General features: G+C 40.1%; 1 protein-coding gene across 1 annotated transcript in view; it reads left to right on the top strand.

Moving 5' to 3' along the window:
* Positions 1–14,313, top strand: part of lrp6 (low density lipoprotein receptor-related protein 6) — a 176,339-nt gene that overhangs the window by 42,495 nt on the left and 119,531 nt on the right. The gene's annotated exons all lie outside the window — the stretch shown is intronic.

Below are 14,313 nucleotides of genomic sequence, written 5' to 3'. Positions count from 1 at the left end.
GCAGTTCAAAACTAGAGGGAACAATTTTAAGGTGATTTAAGATAATTCTAAGTCAAAGGGGATCTGAGGGGCAACTTTTCCACACAGAAAGTGGTTTGTGTGTGGCATAAACTGCCAGAGGAAGTGGTAGATGCAAGTACAGTTGTAACATTTTAAAAGACACTTGGATAAATACCCAAGTAGGAAAGGTTTAGAGGGACATGGGCCAAATGCAGGTAAATGGGACTTGTTTCGTTTGGGAAACCTGGTTGACATGAATGAGTTGGACTGAAGGGTCCATTTCATTCTGTATGATTCGGACTCTAGCGACCCAGGAAATATCTTGTGCTTACCTTTTTTAGTCAAAAGATTTTATCTTTTGGTTGAGTGTTAAATATTTTGCTGCTGAACGGTTAGGCAAATTTATGGATAGAGCTGTGATTTCTAGACCATCTTGACAATAAAGGCTTTTACTTTTTTGCCCTACTAGAATTGCAGCTAAATTTTCAGTATGAAACAAAATAGTTCAGGCATGGAATGTTTTTGAAGTTGCTCAAAGGACTCTAATACAAAAAGAGTGAATGGTGCGTGCATTGATTAATGGCTGGGACGTTATCTGCAGTTGTAGCCAAAAATGGCAAACTTGGATAGTAAAAGGGAAAGGAGAGATATTTGTTTAAATATTTAAATGTCTGAGTGATAAAGGTTACCTCTGTTCTATTGTAGAAATACGTTTGCTTTCTTTTTATAAAATTGGTGAAGTGCAAGAGTTGGAAAGGTTTGCAGTTTTTTTTCCTTTTTTTGTTCAGTGTTGCTGTCCTTGCACCAAGAGGCCCAGCATAAGGGAAACTGTGTGCAGCCTTATTCATTCACTCTGCATGCTTGGCTGGCTTTGTATGCAGACTGGGATGGAGGTCATTATTGTTGCTTCCTGCAAGAGCAGGTGAACAATTTCATCGGCTTAAAAGCTATTTGAGGCGGCAGCATTAAAGGCCATACTAAGAGATGCTGAGTGGAATGGTACAATGCAGAGTGCTTGTGTGATAAGGGTATGTATCATTTTATGTCAAAACCTCAAAAATCCCAGGTACAATTAGATACGCACAGGAATAAACATTTGTTCTATTAATATTTGCATTGTCTGACCCTTATCTGTCTTTAAAATTACTTGTACTTCATTTGTCAGCAGATAAAGTTTATAAAGACTTGTACATTTATTGTCACAATCGAATTGAAGTGCAAACATAGAATAGTAAAACTAATGATTTTAATATTTTAACCAGAGCAGCTTCTGGTTCTTGATAACAGTAGAATAATTTCCTACAACATCTACAGATGTTTTTAAGCAGTTTTATGAGTTAGCCTCCAAGTGTGCATTCATTTTGAAGACATTACTTAAAATTATTTAACTGCTAGTACTGGGTGGTACTGCAGCACCTGAAAAGACTTGGCTAAGTAAATGAAGATGTTGTTGCCATCTCCTGTATAGGATGAATGAAACTCTTCATCTTGCCAGCTTTTAAGCAACCAACTATTACTGGTTATCTGTAGAGTCATAGAATCCCGACAGTGTGGAAGCAGGCCCAATAAGTCCACATCGATCCTCCAAAGAACATCCAAACCAGATCCATCCCCTACTATGTCTCTGTCACTCTGCACTTCCCATGGCTAATCTACCTAGCCTGCACACCCCCAGACACTATATGAGCAATTTAGCATGGCCAGTCCACCTAACCTACACATGTTCAGACTGTGGGACGAAACCAGAGCACTGGAGGAAATCCATGCAGAACTGGGGAGAATGTGCAAACTCCACACACCCAGTTGCCTGAGACTGGAGTTGAATCCAGGTCCCTAGTCCCGTGAAGCAGCAGAGCTAACCACCGAGCCACTGTTAAGGTGTCATGGGTGACCAATGAGTTTCAGCAGCATAGAGGCCAAGGTGATGACTTTGTGATGGATGGAGTTTATTTCGTTCAAAAAAAAACTTTCCTTAAGAGTTGAATGGGATTACAACGTTATTAACAGTCTGACAAAACTCTTGTAGGCAGAAACTAGAGACAGTGACAAGGGAGTTGAATTGATGACAGGGACTAAAAGCATGCTTGCTTTGGTTTTTTTGGTTTTGTGAGAAGGGAATTGTAACCTTTTTTGTTCAGGATTTTATATTGGGACAAACAGTCTGACTAATCAAGAAATTGAGATCTTGAGCAAAGCAGTAGGGCAAGGGTCATAATGTGTAGAAACAATATGTGAGTAAAGAGGAGAATTGTAGATGGAAAGCACATTGTTCCCAGTGATCCATGTATTCATCAGTATGGGTGAAAATCTCTCAAGCTGTCAGGTTTGAAATTTGCATGTTTGCTGACAAAATTTGGATGTAAGCTGCATAGTTTTGATCAAATGTCATTGGGAACAGCGTTTATATATTTTTTTTAAAATGCAATATTGTGCACAAGAAATTCAGAATAATTTGGGTTTCTATTTAGATTTTTTTTCTTCCTACCTACTTCCAACCTTATCAAACATGAATGTTTCAGTCTTTATCAATTCTTACAGCATATTTTAAATGATCTGTTATGCAACCACCTCCCACAATACTGTGTTTTGAGTATTTTGGCTGGCTGGTGAAAGAGATGAGTTTGGCTCAGGGAGAACTGCAATTGCTTTCCACCCCTTAAGGACCACTTGCCCACCACAAAAAAACCAAAAGACATACAGATCGTCTGCTGGAACAGCCCCCACTACCGCTGAGAAAGGAAATTCCCAAACTGTAAGGATTGCATTTCCCTGGCGTTTTTATGCCAGCAATAAATTTTCTCTAAATGTGCTGATTGAACTGGCATGGAAGCTGTGCTGCAACATGAGTAAGGAAAACATCATTTGTCAGGACAGGAAAGAGGATCTCTGGAGGTATTGTTCCCAGAGGCAAGGAAGGAAACTAAAGTACTGACATGAATGAAGTGGTTTGTTTTGGGGGTGACCATTTTATTCTGCCTACTTTTTTTTTTATTCACTGGTGGAATGTGGGTGTCTCTGGCTGGGCTAGCATTATTGTCCATCCCAAGTTGCCCTTGAGAAAGTGGTGGGAAGCTACTGCCTTGAACTGCTGCCATCCATTTGATGTTAGGTGGTCTGTCCTGGTTGACTGAATTCTCTGTATTAAATATGTAAGCCTTCTGTAATACAAAGGATGTTGCACAGCCAGAATGTTGATAAAAATGTATGACTGTACCATTTGTGTACAATCTGCTTACATAATTACCAATAACAGAGTAGCTATTTTGCATGGAAGCAAAACCGTGACAGCTATAAATATGTTGGGTGAATGGGCAAAATTATAAGGGATAGCTTTATGTGATGGAGGCCTTGTGTCTCAAATTTGAGTCTTATGAGAAAGCGATGAAGATGACTACGAGGGTAGGGCAGTGGATGTGGTCTATGAGTTTAGTAAAGCATTTGACAAGATCCCTCTTGTAGACTGGCCCAGAACATCAAGTCACATGGAAATCATGGTGAATTGGGAAGTGGACACAATTTAGCTTGGTCATAAATGTAGCTGTTGAGTGTTTCTCTGACTGGAGGTCTGTGACCAGACTAGCAAGGATCAGTGCTAGGATCTCTTATGATATCTGCAAATGATTTGCATGAAAATGGGGTGAACTAATAGTTTTGCAGACAACACAAAAATTGGTGGAACATTTTCAGGGCGGCACGGTGGCACAGTGGTTAGCACTGCTGCCTCACAGCGACAGAGACCTGGGTTCGATTCCCGACTCAGGCGACTGACTGTGTGGAGTTTGCACGTTCTCCCCATGTCTGCGTGGGTTTCCTCCGGGTGCTCCGGTTTCCTCCCACAGTCCAAAGATGTGCGGGTCAGGTGAATTGGCCATGCTAAATTGCCCGTAGTGTTATGTAAGGGGTTGGGGTATGGGTGGGTTGCGCTTCGGCGGGTCGGTGTGGACTTGTTGGGCCGAACGGCCTGTTTCCACACTGTAAGTAATCTAATTTAATCTAATAAATAGTGAGTAAGGTTATCAAAAATACAACAGGATATAGATCAGTTGGAAAATTGAGTTTAATCTGAACAAGTGCGAGGTGCTACATTTTGGGAGGTCAAAAAATATGAAGGTTAGGTGAATTGGCCATACTAAATTGCCCGTAGTATTAGGTGAAGGGGTAAATGTAGAGGAGTGGGTCTGGGTGGGTTGCGCTTCGGCGGGTCGGTGTGGACTTGTTGGGCCGAAGCGCCTGTTTACACACTGTAAGTAATCTAACCTAATCTAAATGCCAGAGGAAAATATACAGTAAATGGCAAAACCCTAAGCAGTATTGCTATACAGACGGATCTTTGGGTGCAAGTCAATAGCTCCCTCAAAGAGGCAAAGCAAGTGGATAAGGTGGTAAAGTAGTTGTATGGCATGCTTGCGTTCATCGGAGAGGGCATTAAGTGTAAAGGTTGGCAAGTCTTGTTGGAGCTGTATAAAACCTTTTAGTTAGGCCATATTTTGAAGTGTTGGGTGCAGTTTTGGTCACTACACTCTTGGAAGGGTGTGGAAACTTCAGAGAGGATGCAGAGGAGGTTTACCAGGATGTTGCCTGGACTGAAGTGTATTAGCTACAAGGAGAGGTTGGGCAAACTTGGATTGTTTTTGCTAGAGTATCAAAGGCTGAGGGATGACCTAATAGAAATACGTCAGATTATGAGGCATGGAAAGGTTAGGTAGTTGGACTCTTTTTTTTTCACGGGTGGAAATGACAAATGCTAAAGGGCATAGGTTTAAAGTGAGAATAGAAAATTTTAAAGGAGATGTGAGAGGCAATGTTTTACACACTAGATGGTAGATGCCTGGAACACTCTGCCAGAAGAAGTGGTAGAAGCAAGTATGATAGCTACATTTCAGATGTGCTTGGACAGACATGAACAAGCAGAAAATAGCGGGATATGGCCCATGTGCAGGTAGATGGGATTAGTTTAGGATGGCATCCTGGTTGGCGCAGACATGATGGGCCGAAGGGCCTGTCCCTGTGTTGTACTGTTCTGTGTTCTAAATGTAAGCAGTTTTGAAGTCATCCACTTTGTACTTTTAAACAAAAAGATCTTTTGTACATTTTAAATTGTGAAACAGTGGATTTGCACTTTTATAAAGGGCTAACTACAATACTGTGAGCAATTCTGGGCGCCACATTTCCTGAAAGATCTATTGTCCTTTGAGGGTTTATAACATAGATTTAGCAAAATGATACTTGGACTCCAAGGACTGAATTACAAGGCAAAATTTACAAAAATATGATTGTTTTCCCTGGGAATTAGAAGATTAAGGTGTTATTTGGAAATAGTATTCAAGATATTGAGAAGAGTTGATAGGGTAACTGCAAATAAACTGTTTCCAGTGGGGAATCCATGTCTAAAAGAAATGGTCTAAAAACTAGTATCCGAGATCTTCAAGAAGTAAGGAAATATTTTTGCAAAAAAGGGTGTTGGAGTTTTGAGCTGTCCTGCAAATGAGTTGATGTTGAATTTTCACCAGGAATATGGGGCAAAGTGATTATAAGAAGTTGGATTACAGGTCCGCTATGGTATAATTCAGTTGCAGAATTAACACTGATTAAAAGCTTATTCCTGGTTCTGCTTTTTGCTTTAAATTCCACCATGCAGCAAAATGAAGTGAGGTCAGCATTATGGGAACTGAGTATTCTTGTTCGTCTGTATTATAAATTAAGTATTCATTAAGATACTTCCTTCCAAGGGGCACAATTAATTAAAGTTGGTGACTATGTTGCAATTTTAATATTTTCCCAAATATTTGGTAATCATGTGAAGTAAATGGTATTTTTGCGTAGCACTTTTTCTAAATGTTTCATGAATTTAAACTGGAAACCAAATGCTTATATTAACATATTAAATTGAATCTCCATCGCGTTGTGCCACAAAGTAGCAGATTGAAGTATGTAGATATGGTTTTGTGCAAAATGGGTTTCTGTTTTTAGCTGTGCTGCTTGGGTCAATTCTGTGTAGCAAAGTTCGACCACAGAAAGGTGGGAGGAGATTGGGCAGCGTTCTGATTGCATTGTCTAATGGCTGCATTACCCAGAATTGTGAACTGTGGAGACCTGAAGAGTGTTGTTATTCCACCCACCTTGTCCTGCAGGCTATTCCCTCTTCTGCAGGCACTGAATGTTTGAGGTATTGTTATTCAGAGACTTGGTGACTTTACCAGTCAAATATTCTTCAAATGGTAGCCTGAACAGGAATTGTTGGCAAACCATTTGGCTGCTTTTGTCACAGCTGTAATATCCATCTCTGTGCAGTTTTCAGCAGGGGTGGGTGACTGAATATCGGTGGAGCAGAAATGAAGCCTTCATTTATCTCTGTCTCTCTCCAATACAGTTGCATTTCAAAACTCAGATTTTGAAAGATAGGGACATTTAAAATCAGAAGGAATTGGCCTTTCAGCCCTTCGAGCCTGCTGCACTATTCAATATGATCAAGGCTAATTTATTCATGTCTATCCTGTTCTTGCTTTCTCTACATGCCCTTTCATCAATTTAGCCCAAGCAATTCCTTGAAAAGTTTAAAAGTTTTAGCCTCAACTGCTTTTTGCTGTAGAGAATTCCACAGGTCCCCCACTTTCTGGGTGAAGAGATTTCATCTCATCTCAGTCCTAAATAGCCTGTCCCGTATCCTTCAACTGTGACCCATGGTTCATGACTCCCTGATCATCAGGAGCATCTGTCCTGTATTTGTATTTGCACTGTCTGGTCCTGTTCAAATTGTATACATTTCTGTCATATCTCACCACCACCACCACCACCACCACCACCCTCAATTCTTCTAAACTCCAGTGAATATAATTGTAACTAGTCTAGCCTGTCTTCATATGTCAGTCCTGCCACCCCAGGAATTCATCTGGAAAGCTTTTATTCACTCCTTCCATCACCAGAACATCCATCCTTCCTCCAATTCAATGACTAAAACTCCACACAGTACTCCAGGTGTGATCTTACCCAATTGCAGCAAGGCATTCCTGCTCCTGTAACTGAATCCTTTTGCTATTAAGGCCAGCATGCTATTTGCTTTCACCATTTGCACACAGGCATCCAGGTCTCACTGCACCACCCTCCTTTTTTTTTCCCCTAAATCTATGGCTTTCAGATGATGAGCTGCCTTCCTGCTTTCACTAGGAAAGCGGATAACATCATGTTATTCCACATTTTACTTCATCTCTTGCAGTCCAGGGAATATCATCATCTTGAGTTTGTGCCTTTTAAATTGAATCCTCCAATGCCTTCAGATTCTTATTCCTTGTTCTCTACTCAAATGCTTAGATCCCAAATGGATCACAACTTCAGGAGCTGCTTGTTGTTCTGCTCCAGCTATGGGAATGTGTCCTTAACCTGAACATTTGGTGAGAGAAAAATTCAGCTAAAATTTTTAGCTGTTTAAATGCAATTCTACATGAAGTGTAACATGTCTGATGTCATTACTGTAAGGCTGTATCTTTTTAGTTTTCTGTATTTTCAAATGCTGACAGAAATTGGAAAATAACTGTTTTTAAAAACTCAGGATTGCTGAAGGATGGCTGCGCGTTTTGAAAGCAAGTAACCCAACATTCATTGAAGCAGTGTTCACACAGCTACCAGTTCAAACATTAGTAGGAGAAGGTATCGCAAACTGTATGTACAAATGGAGATTCAACATAGGTTTAGGGTGAGAGGGGAAAGATTTACAAGGGGCCTAAGGGGTAACGAGTTTGCGCAAAGGGTGATATGGAATGAACTGCCTGAGGAAGTGGTGGAGGCTGGTATGATTATACCCATCCAGATGCCTTTTAAATGGTGTATGAATAGGAACTGTTTAGAGGAGTATGGGCCAAGTGCTGGCAAATGGGACTAGATTTATTTAGGCTATCTGGTTGGCATGGACGAGTTGGGATGAACGGTCAGTTTCCATGCTGTATATCTCTGACTCTATAACTGGCAACACACATCTGATCAGTCTGTGCACTAGTGAACAGTTATCAATGACAAAAAGCTTCTGTCTGCCAACAGCTCTGTGATTGGTTCTTGTAGCTGAACAGCTTGGAGCTCTGAACAGGATTGTGAAAAGTCATCAAATTGCCACCAGCTCAGGATGTCATTCTCTGTTCTCTGTAGTAAGATCTGCTTTAAGACCAGTCTCTTTTTCCTTCAGTTACTGTAACCAGTTTTACTTCAATCATAATCAGATGCATTGTAAGTGTGAACCAGTCATCCTGTGCTTCTTGCAAATCAGTGAAAGCATCTGGAGAATGAAGACAGAGAAGCCAAATTTTGATTGACACGCGAACTATCTGAGCACCTCTTGCTCGCTCGCCACCTCTCTGTCTCTGTCTGCTTCCCCCCATCCCCTCCACTCAGTATCTGTCATTGTATATGCACAAACATGTAGGGGCAATGCCCTTCTTCAAACTCCTCACATGAACTACTTTCTTCAGAATGTATATTGGATGTGGAAACAACTGAAGGTATTCATTGCTTGCAGCTCTCCAAGAGCAGGCTATTTCTATTCAGCATTTACAGCCAATAAGGCTGGTGTACTTAGCAGACCTAGGGAGGGGAACTATTTGTGGTGGAAGCAAAAACTCTTTGCAGAATCTTTTACTTAAACACACCTGTATTTTGAACACCAGCTTTGCAGACTAGATGGATGAATATGGTGGTATGGATTCTGTTTTGTCTGTCAGATGTTGGTCAGCACCTATATCCTTTCGGTAAAATGGTGTTTGGTTGCTTTTTTTTAGATAGCCTTGCTAAACACTGGCCTCAATGTTCAGTGATTGACATAAGTGTATTCTGAAATCCATTCTGTTCTTGTGCCTGAATCAGAGTTATCTTCTCCCAAGTATAATTAACTTCTGTCCATTTCCTTGTAAAATGCAATAGGTAAAAACAACGACTGCAGATGCTGGAAACCAGATTCTGGATTAGTGGTTCTGGAAAAGCATAGCAGTTCAGGCAGCATCCGAGGAGCAGTAAAATTGACGTTTCAGGCAAAAGCCCTTCATCAGGAATACAGGTAGAGTGCCTGAAGGGTGGAGAGCTAAATGAGAGGAGGGTGGGGAGAAAGTGGCATAGAGTACAATAGGTGAGTGGGAGTGGGGATGAAGGTGATAGGTCAGGGAGGAGGGTGGAATGGATAGGTGGAAAAGAAGATAGGCAGGTAGGACAAGTCTTGGGGACAGTGCTGAGCTGGAAGTTTGGAACTGGGGGGAAATGAGGAAACTGTTGAAGTCCACATTGATGCCCTGGGGTTGAAGTGTTCCGAGGCGGAATTTATCTGTATTGAACTTGTTTGCCAATTATATTCCCATTCTGTAGGTTTATTAATGTTTTCCTTCATCTACATTGATTTAATCTTATTGGTACTGGCTGCCTTGAATAGAAATGGCTGGTGTAGTTTTCAGGACACGCCATGAGAGTGGAAGTAGAAGGCATTGCAATGTTTTCTTGCCAAATTTCTCTCTTCAGAGACCTGGAAATTGGATACATTGAAATGTAGTAAATCCATATCAAATCATGTGCTTTTTAATCCCCCATACTGAATGACTGCTTCTCTTGTGTTTGCATAAGTTCGTGCACCTCAGGATAGTCTGGAAATAATTAAGTATGATTTGTGTAATCGAGCCTTTGAAAATATTTTGGTTTAAGGCAGTATGTTCATATTTCCCCTGTTCATTTGCGTATTGTTGTGCTTCACAAGCTGTTCCTGATCACTGGGGTAGGGATAAAAATCTGGACTGGGGAAGGGCAAGTAGGCAGAAATGGAGTTATGAAGTAGTATGTTACAGTTAAGTTATAAAATTTATTATTGAACTACGTGCAGTTTTGATAGTGTGCTTTATACTTGTTTTTCATATTTGAAGGGATGAGAACACTGAATAAATTGTTTTTATATAAAGTCTTTTACAATCTCATCAAATTAAGTATATATGAAGCACTTCAACTTCTGTTTAAAAAAAATCCCCGTGCTGTTGCAATGAAGTGGGTCTTGCAATATTTCTATTGAAATTTTGATAATTCTTAATATTTGTTCTGTCTTCTGACAGCCTCTTAATTCTCATTATCTGTGACAGCTTTTTAAATTGTTTCTGAAGAGTTGCTTTATGATTAACAGTCTTTTTTTTATCCACTTTTCCCTCCTCTCCATTCAAAGCACATCTAATTTTTTTGTTTTGCCATCTGATTCCTCCAGACTTTCACCTTGCCCAGTTTTTCACGTGATTGTTGCATATTGAATTCTGCAGAGCGTTCTTTGGCAGAGACACAGCAGCCAATCTTATCAAGCATCTTGGTTTCCAGCAAAGGTTACTGCATTGTTGTAATTAATGGAATTCTTAGGCACATGTTGAAAAATATCTCTGTCTGCCTCCACCACCCCAGCCTCAAATCTCTCAATGATACTACATGAGATTAAATAATTCAGCAAAAATCAGCAATCAGAATTGGGAACACGTGCTTCATCTGTTCAACAGATAAAGTTTATTTTAAACAATTCTTAAACACTCAGATATTTATGTTTCATACTCCATCATAAAAACCTGTCTAGCTAAATACTTGGTTTGGCGATTTTCCAGTTTTGTAGGATTCTGAACAAGCTGATTTGCTGATTTGGATGTTGTGGTAGGAATGACAGCAACAGTTTCAGTGTTTGCCTCCAATACTCCTATAAAACTGAAAGCCACTTCTGGACACACATCGAGGCAACGGCTGGAATTTAGAATTTGCTGTCAGGCTTTTCCATAAGATGTGTAGACTGGTGCAAAAATTCCTGCAGACTGCAATCAATTGAAACTACTGACCGGATAACAACTTCTGCTTTTGCGATATCACTGATTATAAAAATTCCTGAAAAGATTATCTCTTATTCATGATTCGATAAATGTTTGTGATTTATTATTATTATTTGGTAACTTTGGGTTCTAAACATGACAGTTTTAAGTGTGATTTGTATTTCTGTGTTATGTGTGAGAACATTGTTTCAATTTCATTTTAGATTAGCGAGTAGTTCTGGATGGTCAGGAATTTTGATAACCTGCACTTAAATGAGGCTTCATATATACTTGAAGTGAATAGATCTGTGCTTTACAAAATAAGAGGGAAGAGAGACAAGAATGGAACTGTTGCCTAGCAAGAAAGCATCTTATGACGAAACCAAAAACAGAACTATCCAGAAAGTTAGGTAATACAGTGGTACTGTTTGAGAGAACAGGCCTAAGGCAGTAAAGGTATCTCCAGTGGACAAAGCAGTTTGGATTGAGAAAATGGCTTAATAGTTGGTAGGAGCAAAACTCCAGAAATAGGAGGCTTTGGCAAAGAAGTATGCTGTGTAGGTTATTGAAGGATCTCATGAAGAGACATTAAGTAAAGAAGATAGCATTGTGTGAATATAGACATTTCCTAGAAAGAAACCAAATACAGCTATGCCAAACGAATGAGGAATTTTAAAGTGAAAAGAGAATTACTCTTTACTGACCTTTTGAGCATCTGTAAGGTGGTTGTTGAGGGTGAAAGAGATGAATCTCTGTTTCTTATACTTGTAATAAGACTATTTCAAGTTGTTGATGTATAATGTAAAATAGTTTGTTTTCTTTTGTGTAAAATAGACTTTGGTTTTCTGTTGTTAAAAGTACATTGACAGCCTCCTGTGAGTATTTTCAATGACTGACCACAGCAGCAAACAAATTGCAAAAATTGAACTTGTGGACTATTAAGCCCACTTTCAGTGTGGAAACTGACTTGTCCAGTATTATCAGCATTTAGCATATTGTGTAAGCAAAGCATCGACCACATGACCACTCAGTCCAAAGATGTGCAGGTTAGGTGAATTGGCCATGCTAAATTGCCCATAGTGTTAGGTGCATTAGTCAGAGGAAAATGAGTCTGGGTGGTAACTCTTCGGAGGCTCCGTGTGGACTACTTAGGGCTGAAAATGTGTTGCTGGTTAAAGCACAGCAGGTTAGGCAGCATCCAAGGAACAGGAAATTCGACGTTTCGGGCCAGAGCCCTTCCTGATGAAGGTTCCTGATGAAGGGAAGGGCTCTGGCCCGAAACATCGAATTTCCTGTTCCTTGGATGCTGCCTAACCTGCTGTGCTTTAACCAGCAACACATTTTCAGCTCTGATCTCCAGCATCTGCAGACCTCACTTTTTACTCATGGACTACTTAGGCCAAAGGGCCTGTTTCCATACTGTAGGGAATCTAATTAAAAACTTTACAGAACATCTACGTTCGTCTGCAAAAAAAAAAGACCCTGACCTTCCAGTTGGTTCTCATTTCAACACATCACTGCCGCGTCCCCTTCCCCCTCCCCAGTTATGGCTGTTCATCCTCCTAGTGTAATCATTATCCACTCCTTTTGCCTGTCCAACAGTTTTTCTGTCTCGTTGAGTTTTTATCCCTGCCTATTGTTTACTGCCCCCCCCCCCCTCATTTGACAAGGAAGTTCTCTTTAAACTCATTATTAAGTGTCTTTCCATCTGCAAAGCTCATGTTATACCTGTATCATTTCAAACTTTACCATTCTGATCAAGATTCCAATTTATATTTTACAAGTTTAGTATTTCTATTTGGAGTGTGCATGTCTAAATTCTTTCAATTGTTTTCTTTAAAATTGATAAAGTGGAAAGGATAATCAGGACATTTAATTTCCTGGTTTTAACCCTGAGAATCATCTGCTTAATGGCAGTTTTTGGATGTCTGATTCAGCAGTGGCCGACATAGTCAAATCACTGCCACAAGTTCGCTATTTCTTTTTTGGGCAACTTTTATTTTTGATGTCAGTGACAAAGCAGTGTTGCTTTGTCATTATCCACAAAATTCAGACAATTTTAAATTTTACATTGCTTTGCTTCCTCAACAATTATTGATCAAACAACGTGACCAAAATGTCAACTTATCGACTCATTGCCATTTGCAGAATCTTGCTGAGAACATCCAGTTTGCACTTCTGCCTGAAAAGCAGTTGTTCCTGTATTTAAGTGCTCTGTTGATTGGAAGCCTGTTTTTGGACATCCTGAGGACCTGAACTTGTTGTTCATGTTGGTTTAATTTGCTCTGCTTTTGGTGGAACATCATCCTGTAGTGCAAATCCATCATGTTTTCCTCTCCCCACCTTCTCTCATTGCTGCTTCATTGTTGAAGGATGATTCAATTGGTATTGAGCTGAATTGTGGCATCCTTTCTAGGCCTGAGTAACTTTGTACAGTCAAAGATCAGACCTGCGTTTCTGGTAATGACTCTATTGTCTCATTTTATGTGGATCTGACTTTCAAAAGAATTGAATTGATGTTGAATTTGTGGGAATATTTACTCAGTATAGGTTCTTCTTTATCTATTTGTTTATACAGAACAGTAAGTTTAAATTCTTTTCATTACTCCATGCAAAAATAGTTTTTATTTGTGGCTGTTCACTATTGTCATATGCACAATGCTTCATTGCTGGTCATGTGAGCAAACAACCTAGAAATGCTGAGCCCAATGGATGTGCAAATCCAATTCTGACTTTTCTATCTGCAAAATGTTTAGAACTTAATGAAATTGTACAATTGCATGTGAATTTAGGTGCAGTAAAATAGGAGGTACAGCTTGAATTTTCATACAGGGATTTGAACTAATATTCAGAGTCATTGAGAAACAGGCCCTTTCGTCCAACTCATCCATGCCTACCATTTTATCCCAACTCGATCTAGTCCCACCTGCCAGCACCTGGCTCATATACCTCTAAACCCTTTCTATTCATATACCCATCCAAATGCCTTTAAATGTTGCAATTGTACTAGCCTCCACCACTTTCTCTGGCAGCTCATTCCATACACGTACCACCCTCTGCGTGAAAAAGTTGCCCCTTAGGTCTCTTTTATGTCTTTGCGCTCTCGTCCTAGACCTATGCCCTCCAGTTCTGGACTCCCCCACCCCAGGGAAAAGACTTTGTCTATTTATCCTGTCCATGCTCCTCATGATTTTATAAACCTCTATAAGGTCACTCCTCAGCCTCTGATGCTCCAGGTAAAACAGCCCTGGTCTATTCAACCTCTCCCTATAGCTTAAATCCTCCAACCTTGGCAACATCCTTGTAAATCTTTTCTGAACCTTTTCAAGTTTCACAACATCTTTTCCGATAGGAAGGAGACCAGAATTGCATGCAAAATTCCAACTGTGGCCTAACCAATATCTTGTACAGTTGCAACATGACTTCCCAACTCCTGTACTCCATACTCTGACCAATAAAGGAAAGCATACCAAACCCCTTCTTCACTATCCTATCTACCTGCGACTCCACTTTCAAGGAGCTA

Source organism: Hemiscyllium ocellatum, chromosome 19, assembly GCF_020745735.1.
Source record: "Hemiscyllium ocellatum isolate sHemOce1 chromosome 19, sHemOce1.pat.X.cur, whole genome shotgun sequence".
Classification (NCBI taxonomy): Eukaryota; Metazoa; Chordata; class Chondrichthyes; order Orectolobiformes; family Hemiscylliidae; genus Hemiscyllium; species Hemiscyllium ocellatum.
Note: the sequence above shows the minus strand (reverse complement) of the source record. Positions and strands in the feature narration are given on the sequence as shown.